Source organism: Ictidomys tridecemlineatus, chromosome 11 (assembly GCF_052094955.1).
Source record: "Ictidomys tridecemlineatus isolate mIctTri1 chromosome 11, mIctTri1.hap1, whole genome shotgun sequence".
Taxonomy (NCBI): domain Eukaryota; kingdom Metazoa; phylum Chordata; class Mammalia; order Rodentia; family Sciuridae; genus Ictidomys; species Ictidomys tridecemlineatus.
In genome coordinates, this window is record NC_135487.1 from 34,604,063 (window position 1) to 34,626,065 (window position 22,003).

Below are 22,003 nucleotides of genomic sequence, written 5' to 3' on the forward strand. Positions count from 1 at the left end.
ATTTCCCTGGGAAGTGATTAGGGAAGTATAGAAAGCTCATACCTTTGGGTAAGGAGCATCCATCAGGGAAAGTGAGAGGTTTGCTGAGATCTCTGCTCACACTTGGTACTGGTGGATAGAGCCTCAGGGCCTCCTTGATGCACATGGTGGTGTAGGGCATCTGGTCCAGGTGGTCCCTGAAGTGTAGGCCATCCTGAGGGGCAGGCAGGGCCCAGGAAGACCAGCACCTTGCCCCTACCAGAGGCAGAGCTCTCCTACCTCTTGAGCTCTCACTCACAAGGTGATGAATGGGAATGAAAGAGAGAGACTCACCAGCATCACTCTGACAGAGTCAGCCATGATTCCCACGTAGGGCTTCAGGATGTCATAGTGGAAGGCTGGGGTCAACATCCGGCGGTGCTGGAACCATGTCTCCCCATTCAACAGGAGCAAACCGTACCCTGGGTCATATATGGTTGTGTGCATCAGTGAGTGGGCAATGCGAGATGGAGAGTGGGGACAATTTAAGATAGACAAATAGTGGAACTCTTGGGGGAGAGAACCCAGAGGGCAGAATTTCTTTGGACAAAGACAGAAATGACTGGCTCTTTTCAGGAATATGGATTTCCCAGTTGGACTGGAATATCTGATATGATTGTGACAGCTGCAAAGGAGATGTAGAAAGGATTTGTGGGCAGGAGAAAGAGGTACCCAAGTACATGTCAGGCTGAGATTGTTTGGAGGTACCTAGAAGGAGACATGGAAGGAGTGAGCCTCAGGAGGGCTCACAAGAGCTTGCAGAAGGGGTGGGGTTCTGGATAGAAGATAGGAAATGAGGCTTCATTTAGGGGCAGTCACGGTAGTGACCTATCAAATTTTGTTCTCTGTGAGTCAGAGAGATTTTTTTAAAATATTTTTTAATAGTCAATGGACCTTTAGTTTATTTATTTATATGCTGTGCTGAGAATTGAACCTAGTGCCTCACACATGGTAGGCAAGCACTCTACCACTGAGCCACCACCTCAGCCCCCAGAGAGAGATTTTGCCACCCCTAATTTCAGAGCACCTACTTTCAGAGGTACATACCAATCCAGGGAGCCACAGTCTGTACATACTATGAGCTTTTGGACCTGAAAAGTAAGTAATGGGATTAGTTGCAAGAAGGAGACAAATAATGAAGACCCAGGGCCACTGGGTTGAGGCCATGGAATGTCATGAGTTCCTGATGACTGTCAGTTGGCATTTTGTCCTATGTCATCTCCCACAGTCTCCCATCCCATTCTGTCTCTTCTAGGACAGTCAAAGGGCTTAGAAAGACAGGCTCCTGGAATAGCAAGACTGCAGTGAGGACGTGGCAAGGAACATAGGTCACATTCTTAATGCCAAAGAATATGACTGAGCCTTGGCGTGTTTTCACGATGAGTGGTGGCTTAGTTAGCCCATTACCTAAACAGGGAGAAATTAGAGGTTTCCAATAAAAGTCACTGGATATGAAGTTTGCTTTTCAGATACAGGCTGATGCATCTAACGGATCACCTTCATGGATACAGGCCAGTGTACCTAACAGATCTCCTCCACTGAGTAGAGACAAGAGAGAGGGGGAGAAAAGACTAAAAAGAAAAAAATCAGACCTACAGCTGTTGTAAATGTCCTCTATGAAGTAAGTGCTGATGCCCATATGCGAAGGGAACAGCACATAGTTCATTTAGACATTTATTAATGAATTGCCTTTTTTTTTCTGAACGTTCACAGACAGAGGGCATGTTCTTAGAAGAGAAGAACTAAAAGTTCTGAGATGGAGTTTTACTCTTCGCAGAATCACCTTCATGTAGTCAGGGTCATAGACAAGGAAGTGCATTTTGCTGCGCCATAGTCACAGTGAGCAGCAACTTGGGGACTCATTAACCCATGTTAGAATGTGCTGCTCTTTCTGGTCCTTTGGGATCTGATACCAGGAGAAAGACACATCTTTAAAAACCATCATTTATTTCTGGTTTAGGGACTGCAGTGAAGGGCAGCATATCCACAGGGTCCATATTTCTGGACCTTTCAGCAGAACTTAGGGATTTGGAGTGTTTCTAGAACCTATCTGTGTTTTTCTAGAACTAAACCTTTGCTGTCTCCCAGAACTTTCCCTAAGCTGGATCCTGTGGCCCTGGAGAATACAGCTGTGTGCCTCAGTAGAGCTGTGGAGTTCAGAGCCTCAGCTCTCTGCTTCATATCCCCCACCTCCTTTTAAGTGTGTTCAAAACACAATCCTTTGCAGAGCTCCCTTCCTACTGCCCCTTAACCTGCTCTGTGCCCCACCTCAGGGCTAGAATTGCAGGAAGTTGACCCTCTCCCTCCATGCCCTCAGGCTATTCCTTTCCCTCCTTCCTCTGACTCTATACAAGGTGCCAGGCTCTGCTCTGGGCACTGGGGTACAAGAAAGTATTGGTGTGCCCAACCTCAAAGACCTCATAATGTAAGGTTTTTTGACAACGAGCCAAACATTTTGTTTATGGAGCGACTCTAAATCAGTCATCCTCAGTGGCAGAAAATGTGCTGCTATTTCCCTCTCTGATACCATGACACACATTCCATAAACATCCTCAGTTTGGGACAAACCTAGATATTTGGTCCCTCCACCTGAGCAGAGGTAGCTGATTTACTGTGTCCTAACACATCCTGATACTCATGTCTCTTGTTGCCACCCAGCATGATCTCCTCGGGGTAGTGACTCCATTACACTGATATCTGTGTTTCAGAGCAAACTCAGGACCAGACAGAGTATCACTTTCAGTGACTGGAGCAGGGAAGCATGTAGAAGGCTGGTTCTGATGTGGAGGGGTCTAGGTGGGCTTAGCATTGAATGGAGAAGACTCAGGAAAAACAAACAATAGTCCTCTTAAATGCCTGGTTGTCAGGACAGATTTCAGATCTGCATGGTGATAGAGTGATCAACAGAGGTAACAGCAGGACAGGCTTCTTTTGAAGGAGTGAAAGGTAATGTGGGAGTCCTCAGATGCCTAGTGCATGCAAGAAGCTTTGTCCTGTGGACTACCTGGCCAGTCTTTGGGCTATGGCCTCCCTGCCTCCTACTCCCCTTTCCATTACTGCCTACCTTGTGGCCAAAGAACCCATGAGAGGGTGGGATGGAAACCGCTAGAGGGCTTTGAGCAGCCATTGCCTACGCGGGAGGAACTGGACTGCATTGACAACAGCAGAAGCAAACCAAACAGGTTGGTCACTTGGAGGAGTCCATATTTGCTGCCAAGGAATTTACTGGAGCCCAGTGCAGAGATGCTTATGCTACAGAAACTTCTGGGTTATTCATTCTCCCCTCACTGCCACTAAGGGCACCTAGCCAGCCCTGCCTAAGTCTGAGAGGACAACCTGACCCACATGGAGGAGCATGAAGTATGAGAGCAGGGCTTGATCTCAGAGTACAGAATTGATTAACCTGAAAGTTTCACCTTGGGAAACAGTAAAGTCAAAACTTCATCAGCGGACCAAGGCAATGGCCATGCACACACCCATTTTCCCTTCTCCATATTGATTACATATATTTGTTGGGCATTAACTATACAATAGGCAATACTCTAGTTAGTGGTGCGAAGCTGCTTGAAGAACTCACATGATCTCAGACGTCAAAAAATTCATAGCTAGTTCATTAAACATTTAGTAAGTGTGATTGTATGAACTACTACCATGATGTTAGTGATGAATTTTTTTTAATCCAAAGAGGTAAATTGAGGTATTCAGAGGAAAATGTCCAGGGAAAGTGGGTGGTGGGATTGGAATTCTTTTCTATTGGCCTCCAAATCTGAGCCCAATTGTTGGACTCCAATGTCTGAGTCCCAATGGTCCCAGAAATATTCCCTGGGCACACCCTATCCATTGTGCTCTGATGATACAGGGTGACCATGCTCTGTATGGAGCACTGGAGTGGGACTCAGGACACTGTAACCCTAGAGCCGCCTAATTACTTATGTAGCCAGCAACTTATCTTCTCTGAATTCAGTGTCTTCTTTGTAAGGTGGCTATTAATCCTTTTCTCAATTATCCTTGAGTGCAGCTCATTCTTTCAATCTTTCAACAAATTCAAGAAAACTTCTCAGTTTTGCTGCTTGTGAGTAAATGTAGAAAATGACATCAGTATAGGAAAATGGGATAAAGCTGCCATGGAGCAATGAAATGTCCACCAAGTGAGGAAAACACTAAGAAGAATGGGATGTGGGGAAGGAATAGGAGACCACCTGAGGTGAGGGTGATCTATGAAAGGTCAGTCTCCAACACACAATGGAGAATAAGAGAAGGGATTGTTCATCTTGAAGATCCTCACTCTCACTTCACCTAATTCTCCAAGATCAAACCAAACATGCAGAATTCAGAGAGTAAAACACAAAAGATACTTCCGAAAGAATTCTGTGGAAGCTGGCTTTCCTGGGGCTGCAAGTTTCCTTCTGGCCTGACCCCTTCACTCATCCTTCATGGCCAGACACCTCCTTCATGGCCAGACACCATGATGGGTGATTCATTAATCAAGAAAGGGCCAGAGTTCTTCTCCTTCTCCTCTGATCCTGTGTCCTCTCAGAACCCAAGGGCAGAGGAACATGTAACTATTTACACCACATTTCTCTCAACTTTTTCTTCATTCTGAGGTTAATTTCCATTCCTGGATCTTCTTTAGAGTAGTGAGCACTCTATATTCAGGGCAATGCTCAAATCTTTACCTGCTTTCTTTCAGGGCAATGCTCAAATCTTTTACCTGCTTTTACCCTCAAAACAGTTTTTTTTTTAAAGCAAAACATCTTTAATATAGATGAGAAACCTAAGGAAGAAAGGGTTTAGCTGCTTGCTCAGGTCATTTAGACCCAGAAACATTGCTGTTGACCACTAATGTGAATTAATGATTAGCTGGAGGTGCAGTTCTATGGCATGTCCCAACATCACAGGGAGCATTTCTTGCCCACCATGTTTTATCCAGTGTTTCCAAGTAGCAGGAAGATGATCTACTCCACATATTGGCACAAATGAAACCCAGGGAAGCTCCTTTTAGTATACACAGGGCCAACCCTGTGGCTAGATCCTTGTAGTCAATGGAAACGATTCTTTTGGAGAACTTAGCAGGATATGAGAAATGCTTACCAAAACAGTGACAAGAGCAGAATACAGAGCTGTGTGTGTGGTGTGAGCCAATGGTTTAGTTGAACTGCGTTTGGCATGTCAAGATTTCTTACCAGTAAATATTATTTCCAAGCTTTTGTATATGTACACCCCCAACCAAAGACTCCTGGAGGGTTGCTAGACATTGCGTTTCCTAATTTTCCCCATAGCATGAGGAAGAGAACTGTATCTACTGATCATGCCCAATTAATACTTACTGATTTGATGAGTGAAAGAGGGAGTGAGTAACTTGGTACTGGTTAGATCATCATCCTCAGACCACATCAGGCTTGGATGCCACTTTTTAAATATTTCTTAACATTTGAAATATTTAAAATATTATTTAATATTTCTTGGTGCTTTCTGTTTCAGTTTATAAGTGAAGGGAAATTAGAGAAGAAGCCATGGATCCTGAGGTGGCAGCTTGGAACAGGTACTCCTGTGTGTAGTTTACCCCAGGCCCTTCTTACTTTCAGAATTTTCACAAAGTTTGAGTTTGATACTGATACCATTTTACATTTCTCACTTACATTTATTCATCTACAAAGGCTGAATGTTCCAGACATTCACCTTTGAAATCTAAATGGTTGCTGCTTTTCTTGACTGAAGGAAGGACCAGAACTCTGTGGTTTTGTTTTTCTTTTTCTTTCTTTTTTTTTTTTTTTTTTTTTTTTGCTGGGATGTCCTTTACCTTTGCTTCTCCTTGGCATGACAGACAGAGGTGAGTCTGAGAAAGGAAGGTTCCTTCACCTCAGGACCCTGCACAGTGCTGGCACACAGAGAAGCTTCAAAAATGTCTCCTTTATATTTGCATAGTGCTTAGACTTTGCAAAACATATCCATGCCTCAGTTTACCAGGTGTTGTTAATGTTGTTTTATAGACAAGGGAACTCATGCTCCAAAATGCTAATTGATTTTCTCAAAGTCACAAAAGAATTGAGTGTCAGAGTCAAGGGCATCATCTCAAATCTAACTCCTCATTTTCTACTACTTGAGTTTATTTATTTAGTTTAGCACCAGCAGCCTGCAGAGCATGGAGACAAGAACTGTCATATATTTTCTTCCTTCATTCTGCTGATTTCCTGTCATGGAGCACACCCACCCTGCCCTGATCTCACAACCTCATCTCAGGTGTCTGTCTCATCATGGGGCTGCTTTGTGAGATACCATGGTTTGTCCCACTTTAAGCCTTTGAACTTGTGGTCCCTCCCCCGACAGTGTACATGCCACACTCTTGACACAGCCAGATACTTATCCTCCTTCCAGGCTCAACCTGTCAAATGCCCCCTCCAACAAGAAGCCCTCCCCAGGTGGCCTCCCAAGCAGGTCTTCCCATTGGCCTCTCTGGTAACACCTTCTTTATTCCTTATTGAACTTCCTCTTTTCTGTGATAATTGCACTGTCATTTATTTGTGCAATACTATCTATGTTCTGGGCAGCAGATGACGGCTTTTCTATCTCATCTCCTTTCACCTTAGTGATGCCCTGTCATGGAGACCCTCCTTTGGTCTTTCCAACCTGTTCTCAGATGAGAGTCTCCTCATGGGCAGCTCCTAAAAGACGTCAGGAGCCTTCCCACCCCAGAGCCTTTGTGCTTGCTTCCCTCTCTCAGGATGCCCTCTCCTTATTCTTCACCCAGTCAGACCTTATCATCTTCCAGGTTCACCTTAAACATCCTCTCTATCCAGAAGCCTTCCAGATTGCCCTGCTCAAGGAGGTCCTCTCTGGTGAAAGCAATTTTATTTTCTTCTTGAGCTTCCTGCTGTCTGTGACAATTACACTTAATTATCTACCTGTCTATTTTCCCTTTTCACATAAAATAAAATGGAAGGACCTGGTCTTTCTCTTCCTCCTCCCCCTCAAGATGGTTACACTTGAGCTTTGCCTTTTTTAGGTTTTTATTAAACACGTATTGAATAACACAAAAGGGAGGATCTAGATGGTTTCTGTGGTTCACAATAAGCAAATATTATTGTTGTTATGGAAAACTTTTCCATGATGAGAAGGAACTTCTCCCTGGGTGCAATGCAGAGAGGTGGTTGGTGTCAATTGTCAGTTAGAAGCAGGCTGGCCATTTGGAGTTGTTGAGTGAACGTACGTTTATAATTCTACTCTGGTTTGTCCCTAGTTGCCATCACTCAGCCTTCTCTCCTGGACTTTTCTTGTGTTCCGCCTCCCCTCCTCCACACTGAAGCAACTACCATGCCCTTCAAGCAGTTAGGATAGTGTTCCCATGCCTCAGCTCCCTGCAGACACTCTATATGCTAATGCTTTGCCCACCTCTTGTCTGTGCCACCCCTCTTCCAAGCTAAGCTCATGTTCCTAAGGTTAGTGATGAGGCCTCTCTCCGTCTTTGCCTGCACATCCTCTAGGCTCATGTCAATGACCAGCTGACCTTCACCACTCTGCTGGCTGTTGCTCTCTCTCCCATTTCCCCAAGGTGTCATTATTTTAGCACTCACCACAGTTCATGGTCTCCTATGGTGCCAGGAATATGAAATATTCTACGAACTACTAGATGAGTGACAAGTAAGGGGGAAAATGAAGGAAAGTATGATGTCCATTGCAGGTATAGGTATCTGATTCTGAATTTCTGTGCTTCTCCCTGGACCAGGAGTGATTATTCTACACCTGAGTTTCCATGTCTTAGCATAGCACTTGGTACAGGGAAATATGCCTTTTCAATCTTCTTATTTGAATTGTCTTAATTAAATTGAAATCACTCATTACAATACACTGAAAGTGAACATGAGTCATTATGGATAAGCACAGTAGGCCTTTTGGAGTGTGCCTGTCCAGCTCTGCAGCTGCTTCAGGTGGGTTTTATATTATACTCTCTGGGAACCTTTCAAGCAATGTGTCAGAATACATAGTAGTAGATTTTTTTTCCCGTAAAGGCAATTTATGGTCCTAATTTTCATTCTTTTTGTCTGAAATTAGATTATATAGTCTCTAAGTGTAATTTTAAGGTGAGTTCTTGCTTGGTTTTTCAAGTTTTTACAACTTGGAAAGTGAAAAGAGGAACATGAACACTCACATGCAGTCAAAAATCGTGTTGTGAGAGACTGCAAATGTGGAGAGAATGCCCATCGCTATAAACTGTCTTCAAAGGGCAACAGTAACCTTTAAGGTATCTGAACAGTTGGCACATGCCAAGCTTTTGAAAACAAACCCAAGTCAACTAATCCCTTGCTTCCCTGATCTAAGGATTAGCAACTTAACTTAAAGGGCAGTGGGTGGGGTTAAGAATATGTGGGAGAGAAGAACTGTAAGAATCCTGGCAACCAAAGGGCATAATACCTGAAGATAAATATATAAGAGAATTTCTTCTTCATGACGTCATGCACCTGAGTGAGAAAAACACCAGGACACACTGAAGTATGGAACACCCACTGATTTGAAATTTGTCCGGCCCTTAGAAAGGGCAGTGGGCCAATGACTCCCTGGCATAATTTGAAATGTCACCTTTGGGTGGCACAAATACACCCACCCAAGGCTTCTTTTCCACAACCACCATCTAAAAGAAGCCTCAAGGAAACCTAGGGGGTGACAAACATCAAGTTTGTTCCCAGAGACTCCTTCTCTTTCCCCTACCCCATTACCCATGTGGGACGCCTCATATACATCCTACTGAGAAGAACAGGAAGAAGGGGCTGTGTCGAGCAGAACCAGGTGCAAATCAGGAAGGGTCAAGCACCTGCAGAGAAAGGAGCAGGGCCAGGACAAGTCGGGATCAATCCCTTGCTTCCAAGCCATGAGGGGACATGGCCCTGAGGTGGGAATGGAATGAGGGGTTACCCCAAAGACTATCCCATTCCCTCCTGAATGCCATACCTCTGGGTTTGGCCACATCTTCAGGTTCTGGTGAAAGGCATAAATAAAGAGGGTGAGAATAATTCCTGTGGCCCCAGGTTGGAATCAGAAAGACTGATCATGCATGTAAAGTAACTCTCTGTTCCCTCAGCCAGCAGGAGGGCAACATGCCATAAAAATCTGGGGCCATAAATCATGACTGTTTCAGGGAATTGGAGAGGGCTTGGCAAAGTAAATAAGGTTAGAAGCAGAAGACTACCATTCAGGAATGATAGACAAGAGAATATTGGAGACTCACAGTTTATAATAACTCAACTGACCACTCACATTCATCAAATACTTTCCATGAATCTTTGGGAACATAAATTAATTCACTCAATACAAATGCCTACAAAGGAAAGCTGTTTTACATCTTCATCTTTCAGAGGAGGGACCATAGAGTTGGAGATGCTGAGAGACATTTCTATGATCACTCAGCTAGAGTGGGTCAGGGCAGAGGTCAGACCCAGTGGTAGTTGAGGCAATAGTCTTTCTGCTATGGGAGGGGACTCAGATGTAGCCATCAGCTGGTCTCTGCCAACCACCTGAGGGCTCCTCAGAGATGAGACTCTATCTGACTTATGACATGAGATTCCTGATTTTACTCATTTGCTTTGCCCCAAGGAAAGAACCATGCCTCCCTCTGTCCCTGCCTGATTCTTTCTCCAATCCTCCACTTCTCAAGGAATGAGAATTTTAGGGCTCAAGTCCTGAAACCATAGCCCAAGACTGGGAATATCTGTGTGAAAAAGATTCTGAGGATTGAGTCATGATGGTGTTAACTGATGTGTATGTCCTCTTTCATGTATCACAATGGAATTACCTGCACATTCTATCAAATATAAAGAATGTTTTCAAAAAAAAAACATGAAAGTGAAGACAGAAGTCAATGGGTGTGCTTAATTTTTTGAGTCAAGATTCAAAATTTGGACAGAGGTGACACTCCGCTCCTGGGAATTTCTCCTCAGGAAGCCACTGATTGAAAACTGCCCAGTTGAAGGTGACCCCTGTTAACAGAGAGCATCCTGTGCTTGCAATAGAAGTCTTTAACTCATAGCTTTGAGTTCAAACACCAGCTCCTAGGAATAGAGGATTTTGAGCACAGCAAGATAACAACAATGTTTCACAAGTGCTGTAAACTTCAAGCCTGCCCTCTTGGTAGATACTTTGAACAATGGGCTTCCTGGGTGCCACAGGAATCCCCAAGCATTGCAACAGTGAAATAGCTACAAGAATGTTTCTAGCCCTGTAACCTTCTAGTGCATAAAGAACAATGCCTCTATAGTCCTTAAATTCTTCGTTAGGAGAACCTATATAAATATAGGGTCTGGGCCAGTACTCCATACACTGTTTCTCCATCAGAAACAGTGTCTGAAGAGTACAGTGTTCCACCTGATCCTAGCTTTCCCTCAATCTCTCTCTCTCTCCCTCTCTCTCTCTCTCTCTCTCTCTCTCTCTCTCTCTCTCTCTCTGTGTGTGTGTGTGTGCGTGTGTGTCTTAATCCCCCATCACCCCTAACTGGTTTCTCAGGTTCAGCCATGCACATTGTTGTATTCTGGTCCAGACTCTAGCTAGCATTCTAGAACCTGACCTAAGGTCAGTTTCTTTCACCTGCTGGACTTCTAGAGGCCTATACTCAGAACTACCCTGATCAATGTTCAGTGATGGCCTCCCTGTTTACAAGTCTTTTACACATTTACTTTAGAATTATGGGTTGGTTGTGTTCTTTCCAAATTTATATGTTGAAGTGCTAACCCTTAGTACCCCAGAGTATGACTTTATTTCAACAGAGGGTCTTTATAAAAGTAATCAAAGTAAAGTTAGGTCATTATGGTGATAATCATGGAGAGAAGACAATGTGAAGAGACATAGAAAGAAGATGGCCATATAGAAACCAAAAAACCAGATGCCTCATTCAGAACCCATGGAAGGAAATAGTCTTACCAACATTGTAATTTGGGATTTCTAGTCTTCACACTTTGAGACAATACATTTCTTACTTTATACATCCTTTTTCATAGAAGTCCTAACAAACTGGTACAATTACATACTGCTCAGGGCAATTCTGTGGTCAAGAAGGGATTGTTAGTTTATCCTGTTTTACTAAAGAATGAGGAAACCAATACTAGAAGATCTGCCCATGTGATTGAATTAAACCCCAGCATGCTGACCCAGAATGTTTTTTCCCTGGGGTCTCATTCCTCCCAATATCTCTGTACTACGACATCTCAATTCAATGTTTTAATCATTGGCCCTGTGCTGGAAACTTGGCTTTATTATCTGTCATCTACATGTTCTTAGAGACCAGCTTACAGTGTGGCTCACAGTAATCATGCCTTATTTTCACAGAAATTAATAAGTGCATGAAGGAATCAATTAATTCATGTGGAAGAATGAATCTTTGTTGAAATTCTTGTTGCTAGGATCAGATATAATCTTGATCTAATGTTAAAAAAAGAAAAAGAAAAAGGAAAAAAGAAGGTTGGGGACAGGAGGGTTTCCAGTGAAGTCCAAGTACAGGGGTAGCTAATGCAAAAGGGACAGAACCAGGGACTATGAGTTGTCAGAGAAGTAAAGGGTGCATTAGTTTGAAACTGATGTTCTGAACTTTCCAAGAACAGGACTGACAGGGTGTAGAAGTGTGTCAGGTGTGAGTTGGGTAGAGAGTTCTACCTGAAGCATACTACTACAGGTCTTGTCACCTCTTCCATGGCCAGAAGTAACTGTAAACTCTGCTGGCATTACCTGGGCTCCTTCAACACACTGACCCTAGTATATAGTCTGAGGTTTTTGAAATGAGGATTGCAATGCAATCAAGATTGACCACAGACTCTCAGTGAGAGGGTTGGCCAACAGCTCCTGCTAAAGTTACACTCCCAACTCTTGATGGAAAAGCATAGTCATATTGAGGGTGAACTTTCCTGTAAAGGGACAACACTTTCCCAATAAATGCAGGCAGGCAAGAAGCAGGTAGATCCTAGCACACAGACTCTCCTATTAAGTTTGGCTAGTTTGGGTAAGAGCTGAGAACCAGCAAATAGTATGAAAATTGTATTTCACAAACATTCTCATATCTGAAGATTCTAAAATTGCAAACTTACAAAAAAATTGCCCCACTGTAAAATCCACAGTGGAGAAATTGAATCTTTCTATGATTGCTGCTATTATTAGTTATTTTGTGTAAAGTGTTTTATAATGTCTTTCTCATTATTTATTTTTTCATGGTTTTTATCTAATTTTATGTATTTTTTCAATTAATTGGATTTTTTCCTCAATCTCTTTTTCTTCCTTCTCAACTCCATTCTCTTTTATCCTTCCCTCTCTCAGCTTTCCTTCTGTTTCCCTTCCCTGCCTCTCCCATTTTTCTGTTTTTCTTCACTTTCCCTCTTCTTCCAATACAAGTTAGTATTGAGTATGCTATCATTAACACCTTCGTTTTTAGTCTATTCCCTATTACTTCTCAGCCACTTTTCTCATTGGTTAAGAGAGTTTAGAGATCATTAATAATCATTTTTTAAAACATAGATGATTATAGTTTGTTCCTAAGTTACCAGTGTAGCTGGCAGTTACTCCTTCCCCTCAAGAGTGCTACTGGTATTGAGCTTGGTTCTTGATTGACACTGATTGGATGGAGCAATTTTCAACCACCAGCTCACCAAGCCAACTTTGTACCTGCTAAGGTCACAAAGCTATTCTGGTCTACCGGGGTCCTGTGCCAAATTTTTCTGCTATGCTTCTCTCTTTCCCTTCATGTGACCTCTCATTTCTGTGGTGACTCAGCAACACTGACGCCACAGGCTTGACTCTCATGTATTCTTTCTTGTCCTCTGTTGGAAGCACCAGAATTTATAGGTCTGAGTCTCTGAGTGTCCACTATTGAATTTCAGGGTATTCCCTCGGTTGCCCACCTCACACAGAAACAGTTTTCTCACTGCTTCAATTCCAAGCTGCAGGGAAACATGAGAGTGCAGCATTCCCCTAATCTGCCATTTTTGTTCAAAAATCTATATTGTGAAATTTTAACTACACCATTATCCTGCCAAGTGAAAAAAAAAAAGACAAGGAAAAATTGAGAGGAGCAAGAGTCTCACTGAGACATGGAGTCTTGTTTTGATATCAGTTTCTAATCCTGCAGTTCAAATATTTATGGCTATAGTATCAGACAGTTTGATGAGTTTTCTTTGGGGCTCACTCATCAAACATGAGGCTTGTTCCTTGAAATTTATATCAAATTGTTCATCTTCAGCTTATAGAGCGTTAAGAAAGAGGAATTTCCATTCTTAGTTGATAGCATGGAACTCATTCATAAATAACCTAAAATTACATCTCAAAGCCCTAGAAAAAGAAGAACAAATCAATACTGAAAGCAGTAGAGGACAGGAAATGATTATAATCACAGCCAAAGTCAATGAAATTAAACAATAACAAAAGATTCTTCAAAAAATCAATGGAAGAAGTATTATGTTCTTTGGAAAAATAAATAAAATTTATAAATACTTAGCCACACTAACCAAGGAAGAGGAAAAAACTCAAATTACTAAAATTTGTGATGAAAAAGGAAATATCACCAGGGATACCACTAAAATACAAACAATAATCAGAAATTATTCTGAAAATTTATACTCCAATAAAATAGAAAATGTTGAAGCTATCAGCAAGTTTCTAGAGACACATGCATCACCCAAACCGAACCAGAAATATGTAGAAGACTCAAACAGATCAATTTCAAGAAAGGAAATTAAATATGCCATCAAAATCCTACCAACATAGAAAAGCCCAGGACTGGATGGATTCTCATTCAAGTTCTACCAGATTCTCAAAGAAGAACTAATGTGAATCTTCCTCAAATTATTCCATGAAATAGAAAAGGAAGGAACCATCCAAACTCCTTCTATGAAGATAGTATCACCTCAATACCAAAACCAAAGACATGTTAAGGAAAGAAAACTTCAAAATTCAGATCAATATTCCTGATGAACACAAAGGCAAAAATTCTAAATACTGGCAAATCACATACAAAAACAAAGTTAAAAATACTACACCATGATCAGGTGGGTTTCACCCCAAGGATGCAAAGTTGGTTCAACATACAGAAATCAATAAACATCATTCACCACATCAATAGAATTAAAGAAAATTACATTATCTCAATAGGTACAGAAAAAGCATTGCCTCTTCATGTTCAAAACACTACAAAAACTAGGGATAGTAGGAACATACCTCAACATTGTAAAAGCTATATATATATATTTAGCCCAAAGCATTAATCTGAATGGAGAAAATCTGAACACTTTCCTTTTAAAAACTGGAACAAGACAGGGATGCTCTCTTTCACCACTCTGTTCTACATAGTCCTTGAAACTCTGGCCAGAGCAATGAGACAGAAGAAATCATTTAAAGAAGAAGAAGTAAAAAAGAGCTCAAACTATCCCTGTTTGCTGATTATATGATTCTATATTTAGAAGACCAAAAAAAAATTCCACCAGAAAACTTCTAGAACTCATAAACAAATTCAGTAAAGTAACAGTATATAAAATTAACACCCATAATTCGATTGCATTCCTATACATTAATGATGGATCAGACAAAAGAGAAACTAGGAAGACTATCTTATTCACAATAGCCTTAAAAAAATAAAATACTTGGGAATCAATTCAACAAAAGAGGTAAAAGACTTCTACAATGAAAACTACAAAACAGTAAAGAAAGAAATTAAAGAAGTCCTTAGAAGATGGAAAGACCTCCCATGTTTATGGATAGGCAGAATTAATATTATCTAATTCTAACATTATTCTAATATCTAACATTATTAATATAATTGCCATACTATCAAACGTGCTATACAGAATTAATGCAATTCCAATGATGTTCCTCATATTTGGAAAAATAAGAAGCCTAGAATAACCAAAGCAATCCTTAGTAAGAAAAGTGAAGTAGAAGGCATCACAATCCCAGGCTTAAATTATACTACAGAGCTATAGAAACAAAAATAGCATGGTATAGGCACCAAAAGAGACATGAAGACCAATGGAAGAGAATAGAAGATACAGAGACAAACCCAAATGAATATAGTTATCTCATACTAGACAAAGGCACCATAAACATACATTTAGAGAAAAGAGGGCCTCTTCGAGAAGTGGTGCTGGGAAAACTGGAGATCCACATGTAACAGAATGAAATTTAACCCCTATCTCTTTCCCTGCACAAAATTCAACTCAAAGTGAATCAAAGACTCAGGCCTTAGATCAGAAACGCTGTGCCTAGTAGAAGAAAATGTAGGCCCAACATTCCATCATGTTGGCTTGGAATCGACTTTCTCAACAGGACTCCCAAAGCATAAGAAGTAAAATCAAGAATCAATAAGTGGGATTTTAACCAACTAAAAAGTTTCTTCACAGCAAAGGAAACAATCAAGAAAGTTAAGAGAAAATGTACATAATGAGAGAAAATCCTTACCACCTGCACCTCAGAGAGAGCAATAATCTCCAGGATATACAAAGAATTAAAAAAATTAACACCAAAACAATGAACCCAATCAATAAATGGGCACAAAACTGAATAGACACTTCACAGAAGAAGAAATACAAACAGCAAATATGTGAAAAAATGTTCAATATCTCTAGCAATTAGAGAAATGCACATTAAAACTACTCTGAGATTTGCTCTCACTCCAGTCAGAATGGCAATTAGAAGAATAAAAGTAACATAAAATGTTGGCAAGGATGTGGGGAAAAGAGTACATTCATACATTGCTGGTGGGGCTGCAAATTGGTGAAATCATTCTGGAAAGAATTATGGAGATTCTTCAAAACTTGGAATGAAACCACCATTTGATCCAGTTATCCCACTCCTCGGTATATATCCAAAGGAGTTAAAATCAGCATACTACAGTGATGCAGCCACATCAATGTTTATAGCAGCTTGATTCACAGTAGTTAAGCTATGGAACCAACCTAGGTGCCCTTCAACAGAAGAAGGAATAAATAAAGAGTGATATGTATACACCATGGAATATTACTCAGCCATAAAAAGAATTCATGCTAAGTGAAATAAGCCAATCTCCAAACACCAAAGGTCAAATATTCTCTCTGATATGTGAATGCTAACATTGGGGGGAGAGGGGATAGAGGTTCATTGGATTAGACAAAGGGGAATGAAGGGAAAAGAGTGGAAAAGGAATAGGAAAAAGAGTAGAATAAATTGGACATAACTTTCCTAGGTACATATATGAATATGCCACAGTGAATATCAAGACTGAAATCCTAATTAGAATAAGATACACTGCATGTTTGTATAAATATATCAAAATATACTCTGTCATATATAACTAATATAACCAATAAAAAAAGAAATCGTAAAAAACTGTGGATGATGAAAACTAACAAACAGTACCATCACAGTTAGAATTTTGAGGAAAGTTCAAAAAATGTAAGAAAATTTGGTCATTTTCATTGTACACAGAGCTTTTAGATAATAATCATGATTGATAATATTATTCCAGAACCATTAGACTTTCCTTATTATCTCTCCAGAAATATTCCAAATCTTCATTCTAGTCAAAAAATAACACAGTCCTCTACATATAACCTATCAACAACAGGCCACTTTTACCCAATTACAAAATGTTAAGTGACATAAATACATCCCCATTTGAACTTGTTCTTCAAGGATAAATGAAACTTTTTTAAAATGAAGTAGAATGTTCTTATTAATGAATTATTCCCTAGATAAATACTGTCCAATCTTTTAATTATCAGAGTGGCATTCCTTAGAATCCAAAATATTTAGGAAGTCTAATTAATCTTTGCTCAGATTATGGTCATAATATAATTAGGAACATACAAACCCAACCTGGAAAAAGATAATTTGTGTTTAGAGGAAAATTTGTATTTAGAAGTATTCTTGTAAGCTTTGTATTTCAGAAGGCTTGTACGCTTTGGGAACACAAATACATTTGGCATACAAAGAAGCCAGTAATAATTAGCATCACAGCCTCACAAAAGTCCTTTATATAATAACTTAGCTTTTACTTTGGAAGCAAAATTCATAGCTCAGAAAGATACCTGCAAATATGTGGTTCTGCCTCCAGCAGGTCTACATAAGGTTGCAGCATGAAAGAAAATCGAAGGATAGCTTTAGACCTCTTACAAGTTTAAGAAATAGTGCTCATGATCACAAATAGACTAATTAGGATGCACAAGTGCCTCTCATACATACGCAATAATAAAATGCTTATTTAATCTAAGCAAACAGATGCAAACCAGGTTTTAAACAGCAGGGCTTTTTCCCTTCCATTTGAGGGTCCTGAATACAAATGGCAGAAATGCCAAAAGTCTTGTTGACCATTTTATGTATTTAAGATACAAGTATAATCCACATTACATAAAAGAGCATTCATTAGTCATTTTCATGCATTATACCTATATAGCTTTAACTCCACAAACTTTTACATAATTATACAAAGTCCAAATATATAGCATATTTAGTCCTCAAATATGTAAACCAGAGATATGATAAAGTCAGAGATATGATAAAGTATCAAATACATCATAGTAACCTAAATTAATAGTTGTTCATTTAACCATATTATAAACCATATTTAGAACATGTCATTTAAGATTTGATCAAACTGAGTGGGGTAGGGAGGGAGAGCAGGGGAGATTAGATGAATTCTAGATAGGGAAGGGGAGTAGGAGGGGAAGGGAGGGGGCAGGGGATTAGCAAGGATGGTGGAATGTGATGGACATCATTATCCAAAGTACATGTATGAAGACTTGAATTGGGTGTCAACACACTTTATATACAAACAGAGACATGAAAAATTGTAGTATATATGTGTATTAAGAATTGTAATACAAAAAAACAAGATACATGTATAAAGGCATGAATTGGCGGAGAACATACTTTTTATACAGAGATATGAAAAATTGTGCTCTAAATGTGTAATGAGAATTGTAATGCATTCCACTGCTGACATGTATTTAAAAAAATAAAACCAATAAAAGATAAAAAAAAAAAGAATTGATCAAACTGAGAGCTCATCGAGGGAGGAGCCTCACCGTGGCACAACAGCTGTCCCAGAAGCAAGGCATCACCCTGCGCAGGAGTTCGGAGATGATGGCCAAGTTTTTTTTTATTCTATATCAATGTGGCATGTATCCCTCTGAAACCTTCAGAAGTATGGACTAACCCTGCTGGTAACTACTGACCCTGAGCTCATAAAGTACCTCAACAGTGATTTGGAACAGCTGAAAGATTGGCTGTACAAGTGCTCAGTTCAGAAGCTGTTGGTGGTCATCTGATTAATTCAAAATGGGGAGGTCCTCTAAAGGTGGCAATTTGACATGGAGTGTGACAAATCTGCAAAAGATGACAGTACTCCCAGAGATAAGTCTCCGAAAGCTATCCAGGATGAAATTCGCTCAATGATCAGACAGATCACAGTGTCAGTGACATTTCTACCATTGTGGGAAGTTTCTTGTTCATTTGATCTACTGATTTATACAAAAATCTACTGATTTATACATTTTTCTGGTTGTACCTGAAAAATGGGAAGAGTCGGGACCACAGTTCATTACCAATTCTGAGGAAGTCCCTTGCTCATTTACTACCACGATCCACAGAGTAAACAGCATGGTGGCCCACAAAACTCCTGTCAGTGACTGAGGGTGAGATGAAGAAGATAATGTCTGATAATTCTCAAATGTGCTTTTTCTAAAACCACGTCAACCTCAGTGGATGTGTTGTATTTCATTGGTTAGTTTTAGCTGGGGAGCAGCAGCGTCCTGGATGAACTGTGTACAACTATTTCATGTTTGTACCTGTGTTACCTGCCACAGAGTTAAGTAGTGAGTACACTGAATGTCATCCCAGAGCAGCCAGCAGATTTTATCAGTGTTGCAACAAGAATTCCTCTGAACATGATAGTGTAGATGGAAAATCTTTTGCTACAAAGCTAATGATTCCAAATGTTTTGGTCAAGGTACTTGACTCAGAATATAGATAGAGAGATATTTGAAGATAAAATAATACAGCAAAAGAGCTCTGGATATTCAGAATCTTTGTTTAGATCCTTAAAGTAATGAAAAACTGCTTTATTGGGTCCTTTGACATTTATTATACTGTATATTTCCCACATGGAAAAAATGGTTTTAATAAATATATAACTTAAACCCATGATGCAATGGTTAATTGTACTATTTAATTCTTGTAATACAGAACTCTTACACATTTTAAATAGTTTACAAATCAAGCTTTAAATAATAATGGTGAATAAAGTTACATCTATGTTTTAAATTTGTCTTAAAAAAAGAATTGACTAAACTATGCTGTGTGCATGTATGAATATACCACAATGAATTCCACTTTTATATATAAGTTATAATGTACAATTTAAAAATTAATAAAAGGAAGACCAATAGAGTAGAGGAAGGTGACCAGGGAAAGGAGCAGTAGAAAGAAGGAAATAGTCTTGGGGTTCACAATGGAGTAAATTATGTTACATACATTTATTAGTATGTCAAAATTTATTAGAGTTTATGTATAACTCTAATGTGTTAATAAAATTAACTTTAAAAAACAGATATCTAAGTAAACCTTGACTTTGCTAACGTTCTTTTCCCTAAGTAATTAAAGGCTAACAACGGCAGAAGATACAAGAAATGAGATCATTTCTCAATAAACATAATCTTTGTACTTTAAGCCAGGTCTTTGTAAATGCATCTAAGAGCAGGTCAATATTTTAAGAAAATCTTAACTATTTTAAACATAGAAAATTCTCTTTTGTTTTTATATCTATGCATCAAAAATGATTTGTAGAAAACTCCTTACATAACCTTTAAAATGAGATCCAACCTCATCATACATAAAAAATATCCTTTCCTAAGTGTCAGGCTCATAAACATTCTGTCATGTGCTCAGACTCCTGGTGACTTGCTGTTAACCTCTGGGGTTTTGCCCTTATCTTCATTTTTACATTTTGACATTCTATTTAGGATAAAATCTTTTCTTATCCTTTCTTATCCAAAGAATATTCTTCTCTCTTTAACCTTCCTTGCCACAAATCTGTCCTCATACCCACAACTCTCTTCATATTTCCTTCTCTCCTACTTATTGATTCCCTAAATTTACATTTTGAAAAGATTCTCACAAAATTTCTGAATTCAGATAAATCATGCTTTTACTCAATAAGATAAAATACTTTATTCTATTTTATACTGTATCAAAACACAGCTTAATTTCCTTTCCTACATAGGATTATGAATGCTAACTAAAATTTTAACTCTTGGTAACTTTACTTTTCAGTAAACATCTAGGAAGAAAGCAGTCTTGAATTGTTTTTCATATATCGACAATTTATGAAAACATATTTAACAGTCCCAAATAAATAAAGTTTATCATCCTTTTAGAGATTTTAACAAGATAAGAGTGCTTGGATTTGTATTTAGTCATTGATGCTTTAGTATTTCAACTTATAATAACTGAGATGTTTTATCTCTATCATATAACTTTAGACTTTATATTAAAAAGGATTCTTATAAACATTTACTTAATTTGTTTTTAACAGTTAAATTTAGATTACCTGTGAAAACCAAGATATCAGATAAGCAAAGATATTATTTTTAGTTGTTTCTTTGTGAAAAAAAAAACAAAATTCACTGTACTTGAAATATATAGAAAGCAACAGGCATTACATTTTAAACATCTAACAAAGACAATACAATCCTGGCTGACAAGCAACAGGCAAAAAATGTATGTTGGCAATTCTGAAGATATCTTCTTTTCTGTATTTTACCAACAAATTTAAATTAACCCATTTGCCAAAAGTTGATTTATAGTGTGTGAACTACAATTCTGCTGAATCAATTTTACAGTGTCAGTGTATGAGAGCCCTCACTTATCTGTAAACCAATCTGAATAGAACATCTTGGTAGGTTTTATTATGTAAACACATCATAAAACATGTACCCAAAACACATACATACACGAATGAAGTTTATCTAGCTTTTATGCTAAAATTCTGGTCACAAAGACAGGGTAGGATAGTAAAACAAACTCAGTTTATAAAAAGAGAGTTGAATCCAAATAATATTCATGACAGAAATTGAATAATTGAAGGCTACCTGTTCAAGCATCTCTACAGCAACTGGGATTTTAAAAAGGCCCTTGACCTCCCTTCCCTTTGTCCTCAAGTGAATCTAAGAGTTAACTTGCAGATGTTACATTCTAGTCAATGTTAGTTAAGATATAAGAGACACTCAAAATGACCCTGAATAACAAATTATCTTGGTAAAGACAACACAAGAGAGAAAAATATCAGATAGAGGGTCATAGAACAAGTAAGCCTCTACAGTTAACCCTGAATTGAGGCATAAAAACCATTTCAAAGGCATTCACAAGAGACAACCAAAACATTAAGCAGTTATCAATATAGCCCATTGGAATAAAAAGCCATGGTGTCAGATGGGAGCTCTCTTTCAGATGAGATCGGGTGTGTTCAGGGTAGTATGGCCATAGACAAGGGAGCTCCCTTTTAATTAAAGCATTGATTGCACAGAGGGGCTTGTCCTTGATTAAACCAAACTCAAGAAATGTTTGCAAGTCTAATGCCTCTCAAAGCCTCTGATTTTATAGAGATTTTTTTAGGGGGCTCATCAAGGGATTGGGGGAAGAGTGGAGTGGTAGCCATTGCGTGTTTACTAACCACCACCACCCCCCAGTGACTTTTAAAGGACCAAGAGAGAGGGGATATCACTCATTGAAGAAGGGAAAGTAGGATTAAACTAGATAGGATATTTATAGATTCCCAATGGGAAGAAGAAAGAATAGGTTTCCAGAATGCCCTAAAGGAGGTGAAGTTCAGATAGTAGCATTAACATCTTGATTGGGGCAAGAGCAATAGAAGGGGAGGTAAAAGAGGTCTCCAAATGCTCCCAGAAGAGGGGATTTGAAATCTATTTGGGGTCACCATACTGTACAGAAAGGGCATGTGGAAGAGACTTGGGAAGTCATGTGATGAGGTAGC

At 39.3% G+C, this 22,003-nt stretch overlaps 1 pseudogene; it reads left to right on the forward strand.

Moving 5' to 3' along the window:
- Positions 1 to 2,994: 2,994 nt before the first annotated feature.
- Positions 2,995 to 18,645, forward strand: LOC101978340 (mitotic spindle assembly checkpoint protein MAD2A pseudogene; annotated as a pseudogene).
- The last annotated feature ends 3,358 nt before the right edge of the window (positions 18,646 to 22,003 follow it).